This window comes from Colius striatus, chromosome W (genome assembly GCF_028858725.1).
Source record: "Colius striatus isolate bColStr4 chromosome W, bColStr4.1.hap1, whole genome shotgun sequence".
In the NCBI taxonomy this organism is placed as follows: Eukaryota; Metazoa; Chordata; class Aves; order Coliiformes; family Coliidae; genus Colius; species Colius striatus.
The window spans coordinates 7,214,160-7,231,461 of NC_084789.1; positions in this window are offsets into that span (position 1 = coordinate 7,214,160).

Consider the following 17,302-nt stretch of genomic DNA (forward strand, 5'->3'; position numbering starts at 1 on the left):
TAGATAATCTCTAAAGGTCCCTTCCAACCCTACCATTCTATGATTCTATGTAGACCTTTTGTTTCATCTCCGAGAAAAAACAGATTGGCAAAAGGAATGTGGATTGGATAAACAGGCATGTATTCACATGCCGTTAACATTAAAAAGAACGGAGGATCAAAAGAATTTCTCTGCCTCACCTCTAATCTGGTCATAGAACAAAGGAAAAAGGAAACTGATAATATGGGACCAGAACTGGACATAGTTCCATCTGCTCCCATAGCTCCTATTCCAGCCCCTGTAGCTCCTATGACACCTTAGATCAGAATTTCCCTATGGGGGACCCACAATGGGATCCGAATAGGGATAATCATATGCAGAGACTGAAAAGGTGCCAACAATGGATTTTATATGGGGTCCAAAGTGCCATACCTAAAACTATAAATTGATCTAAATTATATGATCTTGGACAAGAGAAGAAAGAATCCCCAACAGCATTCTTGGAAAGGCTGAAGGAAGCAGTCTGTAAATATACCAACTTGCAGCCTGAAGCCGAAGAAACCAAGGCACAGTTAGCCTTAATATTTTTGGGACAATCACAGGAGGATATTAGAAAGAAACTCCAAAAATTGGAAAGAGCAGATATGCGAAATCTGGACAAATTATTGGAAGTAGCCTGGAAAGTTTATAACAACCGAGATAAAGAAAATGAAGTAAGAAAAAGACAATTACTTGCAGTAGTGAGCAGGACTCCAGGATTTTTAAACCAAGGACGAGGATGGGGACAGAGCCCTATGAGAGAAGGGATAAGAGGAAGAGGATAAACTGATAGAACTCCCCTTGGAATCAATCAATGTGCTTTTGGCAGGGAAGGGGGACATTGGAAAAGTGAATGCCCTAAATTAGCTGGTCAACAAGCTACAGTTTAAATTATGGTTTTGGGAGAGTATATGGATTGACAGGGACCAGAGGCAAACCCAGCTGAGCCTCTGGTTACTATTAAGCTGGGAGAAAAAGAGGTCACATTTTTGGTGGAATACAGGTGCAACATTTTCTGTATTAAATAGTCAAAAGGGAAAACTTGGAACAAAAATTGCAATTATTGTGGGAGCCACAGGGAAAGAGGAAAATCTACCATTCTTGCAACCCTTAAATTTACAATTTGGCAACAAAGTTATAACACATGAATTTTTGTATGTCCCTGAATGTCCAATACCCCTGATGGGGAGGGACTTGCTGTCTAAATTAAATGCACAAATTGTCTTTGAAAACAGAGACTTGTTACTGAAAATATCCGAATCAAAAACAGGACAGATATTGATGATAAAAGAAAAAACGGAGATATTAGAATTACCTCCAGAACTGGAGAATGCAGTGATCCCAACACTGTGGGAAACAAATTCCAGGAAAATCAAAATTGGCACAACCAGTAAAAACTGAAATAAAAGGAGCAAAATCAGTCAGGGTTAGACAATATCCAATAAAACCTGAGGCAAAACAAGGAATAAAAGTACTAATTGACAAATTTTTGAAATATCAGATTCTAGAAGAATGTGAGTCGGAGTATAATACACCTGTTTTATCCGTATGGAAACCGAATGGAGAATATAGGTTAGTTCAGGATTTAAGACCCATAAATCAGATCGTGAAAGACATATATCCAGTAATAATAAATCTGTATACTTTACTCACAGCTCTGAGAGAAGATTACCAGTGGTTTACAGTGCTTGATTTAAAGGATACTTTCTTTTGTATCCCTTTGGAAAAGGAAAGTCGTAAACTATTTGCTTTTGAGTGGGAAAACCCCCAAACAGGACGCAAGGTACAGTTAACATGGACACGACTACCCCAAGGATTCAAGAACAGCCCGACTATCTTTCGGAGACAACTAGCAAAAGAATTGGAACTTTGGACTAATGAAAAGACAGTGACACCAAGACCAGAGCATCTGCTTCTCCAGTATGTAGATGATATCCTGATTGCCACAACAGAAAGGTCAGCCTGAATACAGGTAACCATTGAACTTTTAAACTTTTTGGGACTGAATGGGTACAAGGTATCGAGGAAGAAAGCTCAGATATCACGCCAAATGGTGATTTATTTGGTCTTTGAGATTTCAAAAGGAACCCAGAGGCTGGGAATAAATCGAAACGAAGCGATTTGTGCTATTCTGGAACCACAAACTGTGTATGGGTTAAGAGCATTTTTGGGAATGACAGGATGGTATAGACTCTGGGTCATGGATTATGGTCTTATAGCGAAACCATTATATGAAGTCCGAAAATCTACCCTTTTTACATGGGGCAAAGAACAACAGGAAGCTTTCCGGAAGCTTAAAATAGCTTTGATGACATCCCAGCCTTAGGCTTGCCAGATTTAACTAAAGACTTTCCATTATTTGTCCATGAATGACAGCATTTGGCTTTTGGAGTTCTGACACAGAGACTGGGAAGCTGGAAGAAACCAGTGGGATACTTCTCCAAACAGCTGGACTCGGTAAGCAAGGGATGACCTTGCCTGCGAGCAGTAGGTGCAACTGTCACACTGATCCAAGAAGCAAGAAAGTTGACCTTGGGAAGGACTATTACAGTTTATGTCCCACATATGGTAGCCACAGTTTTGGAGCAAAAGGGGGACCATTGGTTATCCCTTAGCTGAACAATGAAATACCAGGTAATTCTCACTGAACAAGATTATGTGGTTTTGAAAACAACCAACCTTCTAAATCCTGCAGTGTTTCTGAGCACTTCCCAGGAAACACAACAACCAGAACACGACTGCATTGTGACCATCACAAAGAAAACGACAATGGACACCTTTGGATTGGAAGTTGGTAAGGGAAGGCCAGAAAGCTGTAATGCAATATGGCTTGTCCAACCTATACGTTCAAACGTTATTGGATCATATTTTTGCCAGTGGATTAATGACTCCATTTGACTGCCGGAAGCTAGCAGAAACCTTCCTGAAGCCCACTCAGGTATTCCTATGGGAGTCTGAATGGGAAAAAAGAGTTGATGTGGCAGTAGTAGAAAATATAGACTTACAACAGGGAGATCCGCGGCGAGTTGTCACAGCAGATATGATGTTAGGTAAAGGACCGTTTGCTGACCCTCAGGTACAAGACCCACTGCACGAAGCTATTTTGCAGCAAACACAGATGCTGGCTCGTCAAGCGTTTAAGATCATCCCTGACATGGGGGTGCCGGTTCCCTCATATACAGCTATTATTCAGAAACCTAATGAGCCTTTTATGACCTTTTTAGACCGTCTAAGAGCAGCTCTGGATCATATACCAAACATGTCAGCTGAAGTAAAAGTGGAAATAGAATTACACTTAGCAGTTGCTAATGCTAACCATGACTGCAAAAAGATCCTGCAGGCTCTCCCGCGGACAGCAACTTTGGTCGACATGATAGAAGCCTGCTCTTCGGTAGGATCATCAGCACATTTAGCTGAAGCTATGGCAACAGCATTGAAACCATTAGTTCAATCTCACAAAGGAAATCGGAGGCCAAAATGCTTTAACTGTGGAAAAACAGGACACGTGAAAAATCATTGTCGGTCCAGACCATTGGTATGGACAAACAGCTCCACCAGACCATCTGGGTCCAACGGCAGATTTAATGGCAATTGTTACAAATATGGCAACTTTGGACTCAGAGCCACTGAGTGCCGTTCTCGAGTGGCCAGACATACAACGCCTAAGGGAAACGGGTTAACGAGTGCAAAAAGGGTGAGCGTGATGACACAAAAACGCCCTTCAACACCAACGGCTGCCAGGATGGCCTCAGATCAGCCACTGCATTAAGCGCAGGAGTGGATGTGGAAACAGCAGTAGATGTAACCATCCACAACACAGAGGGAATGGTTATCTCATCCAATGCTAATGGACCCCTTGGTTATGGTTTACATTCTCTGCTTTTAGGACGGTCGTCGGCCTCTCGATAGGGTATTTTTGTGCTCCCCGGTGTTATTGATGCAGATTATGAAGGAAACATTGAAATAATGGTTAAAGTTTGGCAGCCACCAGTTTATATACCTAAAGGAACTAAAATAGCTCAATTAGTTCCTTTCAGAGCTAAAGTTCCATTTCCAGGACGTCATAAGCATCGAAATGGTGGTTTTTGATCCACTGGAGTATCTGAGGTAAGACTGGCAATGACACCTTCACAGGGAACGCCCACTCGACGGTTGTATTCCAACATTGAAATGGTGAACACATGGTTGGGTACAACACATTACTGGATACGGGAGCAGATGTTACCATTGTTCCATTATCCTATTGGCTAAAAAGCTGGCCTTTAGAGAATTTAGACACCCCTGTTGTTGGAGTAGGAGGAATACAGATGACAAAAATTAGCACAGACCTGATTTCGGTATGCATACAGGGCGAAGAGAATAGATGTGTGCAAATTAGGCCCTATGTAATGAATACTTCAGTTTGACTTTTAGGTAGAGACGCCTTAAGCCAAATGGGCTTTCGTTTGTCAAATGAAAATTTTTAATGGCGGCCATTGATGGGCGACCAATCCTGAAGTTAACCTGGCTTACAGATAAACCACTTTGGATTGATCAATGGCTGCTAAGCAAAGAAAAGCTCGCCCAGATTCATGAATTAGTAAATGAACAATTAGAGAAAGGTCATATTAAGCCATCCACCAATCCATGGAATACACCAATTTTTACTATCCCTAAAAAATCAGGGAAGTGGAGGCTGTTACACGATCTAAGAGCTGTTAATGCAGTGATGCAGGACATGGGTGCTTTACAGCCAGGATTACCCTCTCCTGCAATGCTTCCAAAAGAATGGCCCCTGTTGGTGATTGACCGAAAGGACTGTTTTTTCACAATTCCCCTACATGAGGATGACAGTGAGAAGTTTGCTTTTTCAGTACCATCTATTAACAAACAAGAGCCAGCAAAACGATATCAATGGACTGTTTTACCTCAGGGAATGAAGAACTCGCCAACTATTTGTCAAACTTAAGTTGCCTGGGTGCTAGCACCTCTGCGCAAAAAATACCCTCGTGTCTTATTTTACCATTATATGGATGATATCTTGATTGCAGGAAAAGACCTGGACCAGCATCACATTCTACAAGAAGTGAAGCGACAGTTGAGCATCTCCGGGTTGGTGATCATGCCAGAGAAGGTACAAATGCACGCCTCTTGGAAATATTTAGGTAATATTATCACCGATGCGCGCATTTATCCTCAGATGATGACAATTAAAACAGAAATTGCTAATTTAACAGACGTTCAAAAGCTACTAGGTGATATCCAATGGGTACGAACGATATGTGGTATCACAAATGAGGATCTTGCGACACTAATGTCTTTGTTTAAAGGCTCAGTAGAGGCTGATAGTGCGCGGAAACTGTCCCGGAAGCAAATACAAGCAATGGAAAAGATAGGAAACAAGAGAGTCAATAACTACAGTCACCGATATAATCCTGACTTGTCTATTAACATTGCTGTGATAAGTCAAAACCAGCATGTAATGGCAAGTCTTGATGCAATGGGATTCAGTAGCGAAAGACCCATTGAGGATCCTGGAGTGGATATTTTTGTCACATCATTTGCAAAAAACAATCACCACAAGACTAGAGGCAATTGCAAAAATAATAGTTAAGTCCAGGAAACATCTGCTGGAAATAGCAGGGATTGAGGCAGACGTCATTTTCGTTCCTCTCACAGATGAGTTCTTGAACTGGGCACTGCAACAATCTGATGAATTACAGTGGGCCTTATTGTCATATTCAGGGACTATAAATAATCATTATCCAGCCCATGAATTGTTTTTGTTTAAATTTCAAATGGAAGACCGGCCGCTGAGATCAGCAGTACCTGTTAAAGGCCTGACTGTTTTTACTGACGCAAGTAAGATCCAAGCCAAAGCAGGAGTGCTTTGGTGGGAGAATGGAAAATGGCAAAATCTAACTGTTCACTCCCCAGGCAGTTCAGTTAAACTGCTGGAGCTGAAATGGCCAGATGTCCCATTAAACATCATCTCTGATTCCCTCTATGTGGTCGATGCCATCACTCAATTAGAGAGAGCATTGTTGAAAGAAATCTCTAATCAGAATCTGTATAACTTATTTCTGCAGCTCTGGCATCAGATAAATGAACGTCAAACTGCTTATTACATTGGACATATTCGAAGCCATTCGGGCTTAAAAGATGGTCTATCAGGTGGCAATGAAATTGTTGACAAGATAGTGGCAGCTCCTTTATTGATACCTACGGGGCCGATGATTGACAAATTTTCTCAAGCCTGCAGATCGCACGACTTTTTTCATCAAAGTGCGAAAATGCTAGTGAAGCAGTTTGACCTGACCATATTTGACGCTCAGGGTATTGTTTCCACATGCCCTGCATGCCAGAATCAAATCGGCCTAGGAGTACGAGTCAATCCCATGGGTCTGGCACTATTAGGAGTATGGCAATTTGATATCACTGTCTATGCTCCTTTTGGGTGATTTAAACGAATACATGTCACTATTGATACTTGTTCAGCCATGGTTTGGGCCACAGCCTTAATCAGTGACAGTTCTCGAGACTTCATAAGACATTGGAGGAGTTGCTTTGCAGTCCTTGGTGTTCCAAGAGAGATAAAAACTGATAATGGCTCGGGATACATAGCCAGTAAAACACGTAAGTTTCTGAAATTATGGGGTGTTAAACATACTACTGGAATCCTGGGAAATTCTACCGGTCAAGCCATTATCGAAGGTATTCATCAAACCTTAAAAGGACTGCTAGAAAAAGAAAAAACAGGGGAAGAGGGGGTGAGCCCTCAAGACAGACTAATGAAACTCTACAACTAACCTTCTAAATCCTGCAGCGTTTCTGGGCACTTCCCAGGAAACACAACAACCAGAACACGACTGCATTGTGACCATCAAACACATATTCCAGAAGGAAGGACCTGAAGGATGAACCTCTTGAGAACCCTGAATGGGAGCTGTTCACAGACAGCAGCAGCTTTGTTTTGAATGTGTTTAGCAGTGGGCCCACATTCCCCCTCGTCATCCTTCTGCTGCTGATGTACTTGAAAAATGCCTTATTGCTGTCCTTAACTTCCCTGGCTAAATTTAATTCTAGAAGGGCTTTAGCCTTCCTAGTTGCACCTCTGCATGCTCTGGCAATGTTCCTATGCTCTTCCCAAGAAGCCAGCCCCTGTTTCCACCTCTCATAGATGGCTGCTTTCTGCCTGAGTTGTCCCAGCAGATCCTTGCTCATCCATGGAGGCCTCCTACCTCCTTTTCCTCCGTTCTTGCATGTTGGGACACACCGATCCTGGGCTTGGAGGAAGTGATGCTTGAAGATTGACCAGCTCTCTTGGGCACTTCTATCTTCTAGGATCTTATCTCATGAGACCTGTCCAAGCAGGTCTTTGAAGAGGCCAAAGTCAGCTCGCCTGAAATCCAGGGTCACAGTCCTGCTTTGTGTCCTGCCTCTTCCACACAGGATCTTGAACTCTCATGGTCGCTGCAGCCGAGATTGCCTCCAACCTTCACATCCCCAACCAGATCTTCCTTATTTGTCAGCACCAGGTCCAGCCGCACACCTCTCCTCCTTGATTCCTCAATCACCTGTGACAGGCAGTTGTTGTCAACAATCTGTAGGAACCTCCTGGACTGTGTGTGCTTGGCTTTGTGGGTATCCCAGCAAATATCAGGGAGGTTGAAGTCCCCCATGAGGACTAGGGATTGTGTCTGTGAGGCTGCTCTCAACTGTTCATAGAAGGCCTCATCTGCTTCCTCCTCCTGATCAGGTGGCCTGTAGCAGACTCCTACAACAGTATCACCTACTTTACCCTGCCCCTTAATTTTCACCCATAACCTCTCAACCTGCCCCTCATCCCCACCCAGGCAGATTTCAATGCACATTAATTGCTCCCTCACATAGAGAGCAACTCCACCTCCTTGCCTTGTCAGCCTGTCTTTCCTGAACAATACATAGCCCTCCATGGCTGTGTTCCAGTCATGGAAGCTGTCCCACCATGTCTCAGTGACCACAATGAGGTCGTAGTCCTGCATCTGCACCCACATCTCCAGTTTTTCCTGCTTATTCCCCATGAGGAATAGTCCCTCGTGAGGACCAGGAACTGTGACTGTGAAGCTGCTCTCAGCTGTTTGTAGACGGTCTCATCCACTTCCTCTTCCTGATCAGGGTGTCCTGTAGCAAATTCCCACAACAGTATCACCTACATTGCCCTGTGCCGATCTCGGGCCAGTTGGGATTGGGGCAAAACGCTGAAACACACCAAACCCACTCAGGATTGCTGAAGGGGGAGCGTTGCCATGAACAAGTGCTGCTGTGCTGTATGCAAGTCCCCAATATATTGTCAAAGTTACATAATATCTGTTTTTGCTTTTACATCCTACTGACCTTCAGTCTTTGCCTGTTTTCCACTCTTGTGCTGCTGCTTCTCACATTCGCAACTGGGCATTACCTCATTTGCCAGCAATCAGTCTCATACTCCGAAGGTCGGTTTACATTTTTTGCCATTTACCAGTTCTTTATTCCCACATTTCCCCCTTCTTTGTTTTATAGCTTCATTTTCATGGAGATCATAACAATTAACCATGGTTTGGTCTTTATTTCATAGAGAATGATATTCACCTGTGTCAAAAAGAGCGAGAGAATCTCTCAGCGGTGGAGGGTACCCTTAAGGGGTACCCCCGCTAGAAAGGGGGGAAATTTTCAGATACACTCCAAAAGAGAGTATGCAGAAATCCTCTCACCGCATAGAACTGGGACTGGGCTTTTATAGAATAAAGTGACTGACTGTCAGTCATCTTGTCGTTGGACTTACATCACTGTAGGACTAGCAGGAACATCTAGTTTCCTGCAGCGATGTTATCACAGATGTCTGTTTCACTGCCCATTGGCTCAAGAATCTTCTCCCAAGTTATCCTAGGAAATGGTTAAGTCAGGCTGATCTGTAATGACCTTTTCCACTAGAAAACAGTATGACTTGTATCTTTTCACCAGGGGGAGTGTCCTGCTACACTCCACCCTGAGACTGCAGTCAATCATCTTTACCTCATGAAGTGGTAATGCAGGTACCTCTCGCCTCCATGCTATAAATGTGCCCCATATTTTATATGTTACCATCAAATGTGCTTAGAAACATCATTCTCTATGTTTAGTGTGACAGGCCTACCTTGTGTTAATCATGTTAAGTCTCGAATCACGTGTCACACTCTCAGATATATGATGATTATCAAGACTAGACATAGCATGTTTAGTATTAGCAATACTATTTCAGGATGTAGTATTCTATTAAAGATGCCAATAGAAATCGAAGTCCATCCAAACAAAACATCCCTCCAGTGATATCCTCCATCCTTTTTCACTCGTTCCAGCACATGATGTATATGTCCTGTGTGTCATGGTGAACTGTAATCAGGAGTCTATGAGTTCTCTCCTTCAGTCTTTCTATTAAGTTGTGTAGACCAGGGTGCTCTAGCAGCTTCTTGACCAACGTGATGTTCATTCTTATAGGTGTTGGTGACAAGGCATTGTATAATATATAGTTGCGCTGAATATTGTGGTACACAGTCCTCAGTACTGAGTAAAGTCACACCCTGAAATGCAAGTAAAATTGCAAATGCCGAGATTTGAGAGATCACTAAGTGATGCTTCCAGGCGGTCTAGTGACAAATTATCACAAAGGGTTCTCAGACATGCACAACCTTTTTCAACACACTCTAGGACAGACTCTGGATGATTATCAGAATACATTTCAAAATGACAAACACTCTGTTCAGTGTCTAAGCAAACGTCTTGAGTTCTTAAAGTATTGCTTTCCCATATATATCCTCATGTTTCCTTTCACAATGCAATGACAAATGAATAAACAAAATGTATTCAGTTACACTCATCTCTTATTTCTAAGCAGAGAAAAGCATAAGCAAAGCAATGCACCTCATCATTACTACATGAGAGTAGCAACAGTGATTGAGAAAGATACATAACCCCTTGCCCTGATACTTTACTGTCATCCACACCCGCAGTCACTGGGGAGTCCCTGTTACAGCGAGGATTTGGGGAACTTGTCCTGGAAATTGGGAGGCCCTACAAAGTGCGTCCACTTGTAGATGAGGTCTCCAATGTCATTGTGAGAGGGTCCAGCTTTTTATATTGTTGAATAAACTTACATAAATTTACTGGCGGAACATCTGGTTTTATTCTCCGTTGAGATGCCACCTGAAGCTTGGCCAGGGCCCCAGGAGGAATCAAGGGAGTTTCCTTATCTATTTGGTTCTTTTCGTTGTACTACCGACCAAGACTAAACATCTGATTTTTCTACCTCCACCACCAACCCCTGTACATACAGAAATAGACACATCAAATAATATAAATATATAAACATTTTAGGTACATCCTTCATTAATCACTGAAAACTTTATCCCTGTCAATAATTACGTTTTGTCTAAGCTATATCTTCCAATAACAATAATAATATATATTTCACTAATGATGAGCTACTTGTAAAACATTTAGTTGGCAAGTTCATCTATAGGTCAACTTGGTCCATGGCCTATCGCTCAATTTCAGCACTTCTGTCTGTGATACTAATCTGAAAACGTCCAACACTTCTGTTTAATTGTGCCTGAGTGCTAGTCACCAAAATGTAAGGATGAGTTGCGCAGATGGTGACCTTATAATTGTGAAGGCTATAAATTGTGTGGCCTCACATATAATGTTATATTATGATATGACTAATTCTCTGCATCCCGAGGAGGAGGCCAATCTCCTCCAGTCTACTGTGTGTCATTACTGGCTATTGGTATATTGGGATCCCACCAACTTACCGGGGCAAAAAAGGTGGATTGATGTCATGTGCCCAATATACATGACTGGTCGCTTCCGACCAAAATAAGAATAGCAAACTTATACTTACTGACGAGTTGGTTGAGATAGGGTTTACCAGATAGGTAAAAAAAAAAGGTATTTTTCGGCATTGGCATCGCTCCTACCCATGCCATCATATTCTCTGCATTGTGTTGTAGTTGTTTCAGACTTCCCCATGTGACAACAGCAGTTGCCGAGTTCCTAGGACTCTGTTGTCTGCGTGTCGATTCCCTCATCGTCAGTGGGGAGGTCTGGGGTATTGGGTTGAACGGTTGATCCTTCCAGACCATGATATGGCTTAACTTTTCTTGCTGGTATCCAACGAGGACCTGTGGGCGATAAAACACAAGCATATCCCGTCTCCCACACCAACAGATTTACTGGCCCTTTCCAGACTTGGTCTCCTTCAGGATCCTTATACAGAACCCGCGATTTAGCTGTAAGGCCCATTGTAGTGCTGAAATGGTGTTCCACTGCTGTCAGGGCAAAACGATTTCTGCTTAAAAAATTAAGAGTATAGAAAGCCATTGCTAGCTGATTATGTGGTGTGTCCGGAGAATTCCCCCTTCTTTGTTTTAAAATCAGTGCTTTCGATGTAGCATGTGCACGTTCGACTGTTGCCTGTCCCATGGGGTTATACGGAATACCCGTCCTATGCCGAATCCCCCATTGCTGTAAAAATAGTTGTGTATTTTGAGCTGTGTAGCCAGAGCCATTATTGTTTTTAATTTCTTTCAGTACCCCCATGTTCGCAAAACAGCTCAATCAATGACTTTGTACATGCACGACCTTTTCCTCAGAGGCTGCAGTGGCACGGATCATCCCAGAAAATGTATCAACCATTACATGAACCCACTGTAGGCGGCCAAATGATGGTATATGTATTACGTTTGTTTGCCAAATTTAATTGGCTTCCAGGCCTCTTGTATTCATTGCACTGACAGGGTGGGTACCCCTGATCTGCTGACAGTCCAGGCAAGCTCAAATGATGTCCAAAGCCTGTGATTTAGTAAGGTCAAATGTCTTCTGCAGGCTCCATGCATTTTGGTGGAAAAAACTGTGAGAAGCCTGAGCTTCTTCTGACGGTTGTATTCCAACATTCAAACGGTGAACAAATGGTTGTGTACAATGCGTTACTGGATACGGGAGCAGACGTAACCGTTGTTCCGTTATCCTATTGGCTGGAAAGCTGACCTTTAGAGAGTTTAGAGATCCCTGTTGTTGAAGTAGGAGGCATACAGATGACAAAAATTAGCAGAGACCTAATTTCGGTATGGATACAGGGTGAAGAAAATAGGTGTGTGCAAATTAGACCCTATGTAATGAATACTTCAGTTTGACTTTTAGGTAGAGACGCCTTAAGCCAAATGGGCTATCGTTTGTCAAATGAAAACTTTTAGTGGCGGCCATTGATGGGAGACCAATCCGAAAGTTAACCTGGCTCACAGATAAACCAGTTTGGATTGATCAATGGCCGCTGAGCAAAGAAAAGCTTGCCCAGGTTCATGAACTAGTAAATGAATAGTTCGAAAAAGGACATATTAAGCCGTCCAATAGTCCACGTTTCATGGTTTGACATGACAGCCTTTTCTGGTAAGGGGGAAGGGGCTGTAAAGATGACTCCTGTAAGTAGTTGCTCAAAACTCTCCCCAGCTCCGAGCCAGACCCACTTCTGGTGCTGAGCCAATTAGATGACTCCACGATCACTTTTTAAGAAGAAGCCGGAAGGGGAGGCTTCTTCCTCCTTCTTCTTCCTCCTTCTTCCTTCTTCTGTTCCTTCTTCATCTTCTTCTGGCTGGTGGTGGTGCAAGGAGTAGGAACAGTGAGCAAAACAACCATGAGGACTCCAAGGTCAGTGAGGAAAGAGAGGAGGAGGTGTTCTGGAGCAGAGACTTCCCTGCATTCTACGAAGAGTACTGGTGAAGCTGAGATTTATTTTCATTTCTTTAAAGACCCCGCATCAGCGGTAGAGACTCATTTTGCTAGAGCTGGCCCCGGACCAGGGGCAGCAATTCACTTCATTAAAGGCCCCGAGCCAGAGAAAGTGACTATGGCTGGAGGAGGCCGTGTCCCGTGGGAGAGACCTAATCGCTTCACTATAGACCCCGAGCCAGGGGCAGTGATTTTCTTCTTTAAAACTATGGCCGGAAGAGGCCGTGTCCCAGGGGAGGAACCCCGTCTTGGAGCAGGGGAAGAATGCCAGGAGTCGTCCTCATCTGAGAAGACAGAAGCGGCGGAGCCCATCTGTGAGAGACTGACCACATCCCCCGTTTCCTACCCCCCCTGAGCCGTTGTGGTGGGAGGAGGTAGAGATAGCAGGAGCGGTTTTGCTGGGCCCAGGAAGAAAGGAGGGATGGGGGAGGGAGATCTTAAAGTGCTGGTTGTAATTTTCTCATCATCCTACTCCCTTTTTGCTTTTATTCCGTTCTGTTTCTTGTAGAATAAACTTTCCTCCTTTCCTCTCTAAGTCGAGTACTGGAGTCTGTTTTGCCTGGAACCGTAATTGGCAGTGAGTCCTCCTTGCCCTTGTCTCAATCCACAACAACCTTGCTTATCTTTTTCCTCCCATTTCGCTGGGGTCTCTGCTATCCTAACAAGGGTGGGGGATGAATGGGGGCACCGAGCAAGAGACTGTTGTGGTGCTGCTGTGCTAGCTGGGCCAAACCACGACACCGTGGAATACACCAATTTTCACTATCCCTAAAAAAATCAGGGAAATGGCGTCTATTACATGATTTAAGAGCTGTTAATGCAATAATGTAGGATAGGGATGCTTTGCAACCAAGATTACCCTCTCCTGCTATGATTCCGAAAGAATGGCCTCTATTAGTTATCGATTTAAAGGATTGTTTTTTCACAATTCCTCTACATGAGGACGATAGTGAAAAGTTTGCCTTTACAGTACCATCTGTTAACGAACAAGAGCCCGCAAAACAGTATCAATGGGCAGTTTTACCTCAGGGAATGAAGAACTCTCCAACTATTTGTCAAACATATGTTGCCTGGGCTCTGGCACTACTACACAAAAAATATCCTTCTGTCTTATTTTACCATTATATGGACGATATACTAGCTGCAGGAAAAGATCTGGATCAGCATCAAATACTGCAAGAAGTGAAACAACAGTTGGGCATCTCCGGGTTAATGATCGCACCAGAAAAGATACAAATGCATGCCTCTTGGAAATATTTAGGTAATATTATCACCAGTGCACACATTGATCCTCAGAAAGTGACAATTACAGCAGAAATTGCTAATTTATCAGACGTCCAAAAGTTAATAGGTGATATCCAATGGGTACGAACTATATGTGGTATCACGAATGAGGATCTTGCACCACTAATGCCTTTGCTAAAAGAGTCATTAGAGGCTGACAGTGCGCAAAAACTGTCCCGGGAGCAAAAACAAGTCATAGAAAAAATAGGAGCCAAAATAGTCAATAACTACAGTCACCGATATGATCCTGACTTGTCTATTAACATTGCTGTGATAAGTCAAAACCAGCATGTAATGGCAGTCTTGATGCAATGGGATTCAGTAGCGAAAGACCCATTGAGGATCCTGGAGTGGATATTTTTGCCATATAATTTGCAAAAAACAATCACAATGAGAATAGAGGCAACTGCAGAAATAATAAAGACAGAAAATGTCTGCTAGAAACAGCAGGATTTGAGGCAGATGTCATTTTCATTCCTCTTAAAGATGAATTTTTGAACTGGGCATTGCAACAGTCTGATGAATTGCAATGGGCCTTGTTGTCATACCCGGGGACTATAAATAATCATTATCCGGCCCATAAATTGTTTTCCGTTAAATTTCAAATGGAAGACCGGACAATGAGATCAACAGTACCCATTAAAGGCCTAACTGTATTCACTGATGCAAGTAAGATACAAGCTAAAGCAGGAGTGGTTTGGTGGGAGAATGGAAAATGGCAAAACCTAACTGTTCACTCCCCAGGCAGCTCAGTTCAACTGTTGGAGCTAATAGCTGTGGTTACAACTTACGACAAATGGCCAGACATCCCATTAAACATCATCTCAGACTCCTTATATGTGGTCGATGCTGTCACTCAATTAGAACGAGCATTGTTGAAAGAAACTTCTAATCAGAATCTTTAAAACTTGTTTGTATGGCTCTGGCATCGGGTAAATGAACGTCAAACTGCTTATTACATTTGACATATTCGAAGCCATTCGGGCTTAAAAGATGGCCTATCAGTTGGCAATGAAATTGTTGACAAGATAGTGGCAGCTCCTTTATTGATACCTATGGGGCCAATGATTGACAAATTTTCTCAAGCCTACAGATCGCACGACTTTTTTCATCAAGGTGCAAAGATGCTGGCAAAGCAATTTGACCTTACAGTATCAGACGCTCAAGATATCGTTTCCGCTTGTCAGAATCAAATTAGTCTAGGAGTAGGAGTCAATCTCAGGGATCCGGCACCATTAGGAACATGGCAGTCTGATGTGACAGTCTATGCTCCTTTTGGACGCTTTAAACGACTACATGTAACCATTGATACCTTTTCAGCAATGGTATGGGCCACAGCTTTAACGAGCGACAGCGCCCGAGATGTTATAAGACATCGGAGGTTGTTTCGCAGTCCTTGGTGTTCCACAGGAGATAAAAAGCGATAATGGTTCTGGACATATAGCCAGTATGACTCATAAGTTTCTGAATTTGTGGGGTGGCAAACATACTACTGGGATCCCAGGTAACTCTACTGGTCAAGCCATTATTGAACGTACTCATCAAACTCTAAAGGGGCTGCTAGAAAAACAAAAAATGGGGAAAGAGGGGGTGAGCCCTCAAGATAGACTAATGAAGGCCATTTATACTATGAATCATTTAAGAATCGTGGCAAACTGGAATGAACCACCAGCATTTACACATTTTGCCCAAATGAATCGGGATCTGGATTTTACTAATAAACCTAAAGTATGGTATAAGAACCCCACTACTGGAGAGTGGCAAGGACCTGCAGATCTGTTAATGTGGGGAAGAGGTTATGCTTGTGTTGTTACAGATTAAGGTCCCCGGTGGATTCCAGCAAAATGGATCAAGCCATATCAACCTAAAGGACTGCATGACTGTAAGAACAATGGAAAAAACAATCCTGAGGAAAAAATCAATTGATCCACTCTCAATCCATCATCTCACCAAAATGTAAAACCTGTCAACTGTGGCACCACGCATTTTGTTGTAAATTCTTCCAGCAATCCGTATCTTATTAAGGAGAATTGAAGGACTGCCAATGGAAACATGGAAGCAAAAGCAGTGTGTTTTCATGATGAAGAAGATATCTCCGACAGCCTAATAAACATGCTAAAAAAAAATAATCTGAAACTGCATTTGAAAAGTGAAAAACATCAGTTGAGGCACAGGAAATTCATCCTTTCCCGCCAGCATGAGTTCCTTCCGGCAACACATATTAGATTTTGTTTATTTTGAATTTATAAAATGGACTTTTATGTTATATTATTCAGCAATGTAGCTGTTATTGATCTTTCGTTGTAAACTCATGGCCATGGGTAAAAGTACTTATGTTTTTTTGATGTACCTTTGATTTTGAAATGTGTTGCTGAAGGCTGGCTGGTCCAAAAAGACAAATGGGGGAATTCTGGATACGAATATGACTTGGACCAGCCAGATACTTCCTCAGTTTGAATAAAGATGGCAGTCCCTGCAGCTGGCAAGCTGCTTCCAATTATCAGAAACAGCTGCTGCAGGTTTGAGTCCTGGGTGATCACATGGGCAGAAGCAGCATATAAGGAAGTAGCTAGCAAATGAAGGATGGCTTTGAGTTAACCTTTCTGGTTGCACTGTGTTGCCTGTGTGTGTCTTTGTACATACATTTCCTAGCTTTTCTACGTCTTTGAATGAGCATCACTCACATTCATCACAACACTGCACCCCTTGTCGAATGGTTGCAAAGGAACTTGTTCTGCGTTCCCCATCTGGTACCTTTTTCTAAGCTATTAGTGCAGCTTGGGAAGCCTGGATATATAAGCGCTGATCTTGCCGGGCTTGAATGTGAGGGTCCGTATACTGCCCTTCACCAACTAGCATGTCATAACCTATTGGTATGCTGTCAGTCAAATTTTTCATAGCTTGCCAAGTACGAAGACCTACATACTCAGTCCTCGAAATGCAATGTTGTGCTGATGTTAACACTGTATAAGTGCTTGCCAGTTCCATGGGACCATTTGATATTCTCTAGAGATTCCCTCCAACGTACCCATTGTAAATGGACTGTGAAGCCCATTCTCCTTGATGCTTTTCTGCAATTCTTTAAAAACCTCATATAGCAGGGGCTCATGTTGCGGCTGTTTGTTGGGCATTAAAATCACCGAAAATGCCACGGGATCCCCAATTTTTAATGCTTCCCTAAAACATGCCTCTAAAACAGACCCTTTTTCCTGGACTTCTAGTGGGGATGATGCCTCGGGGG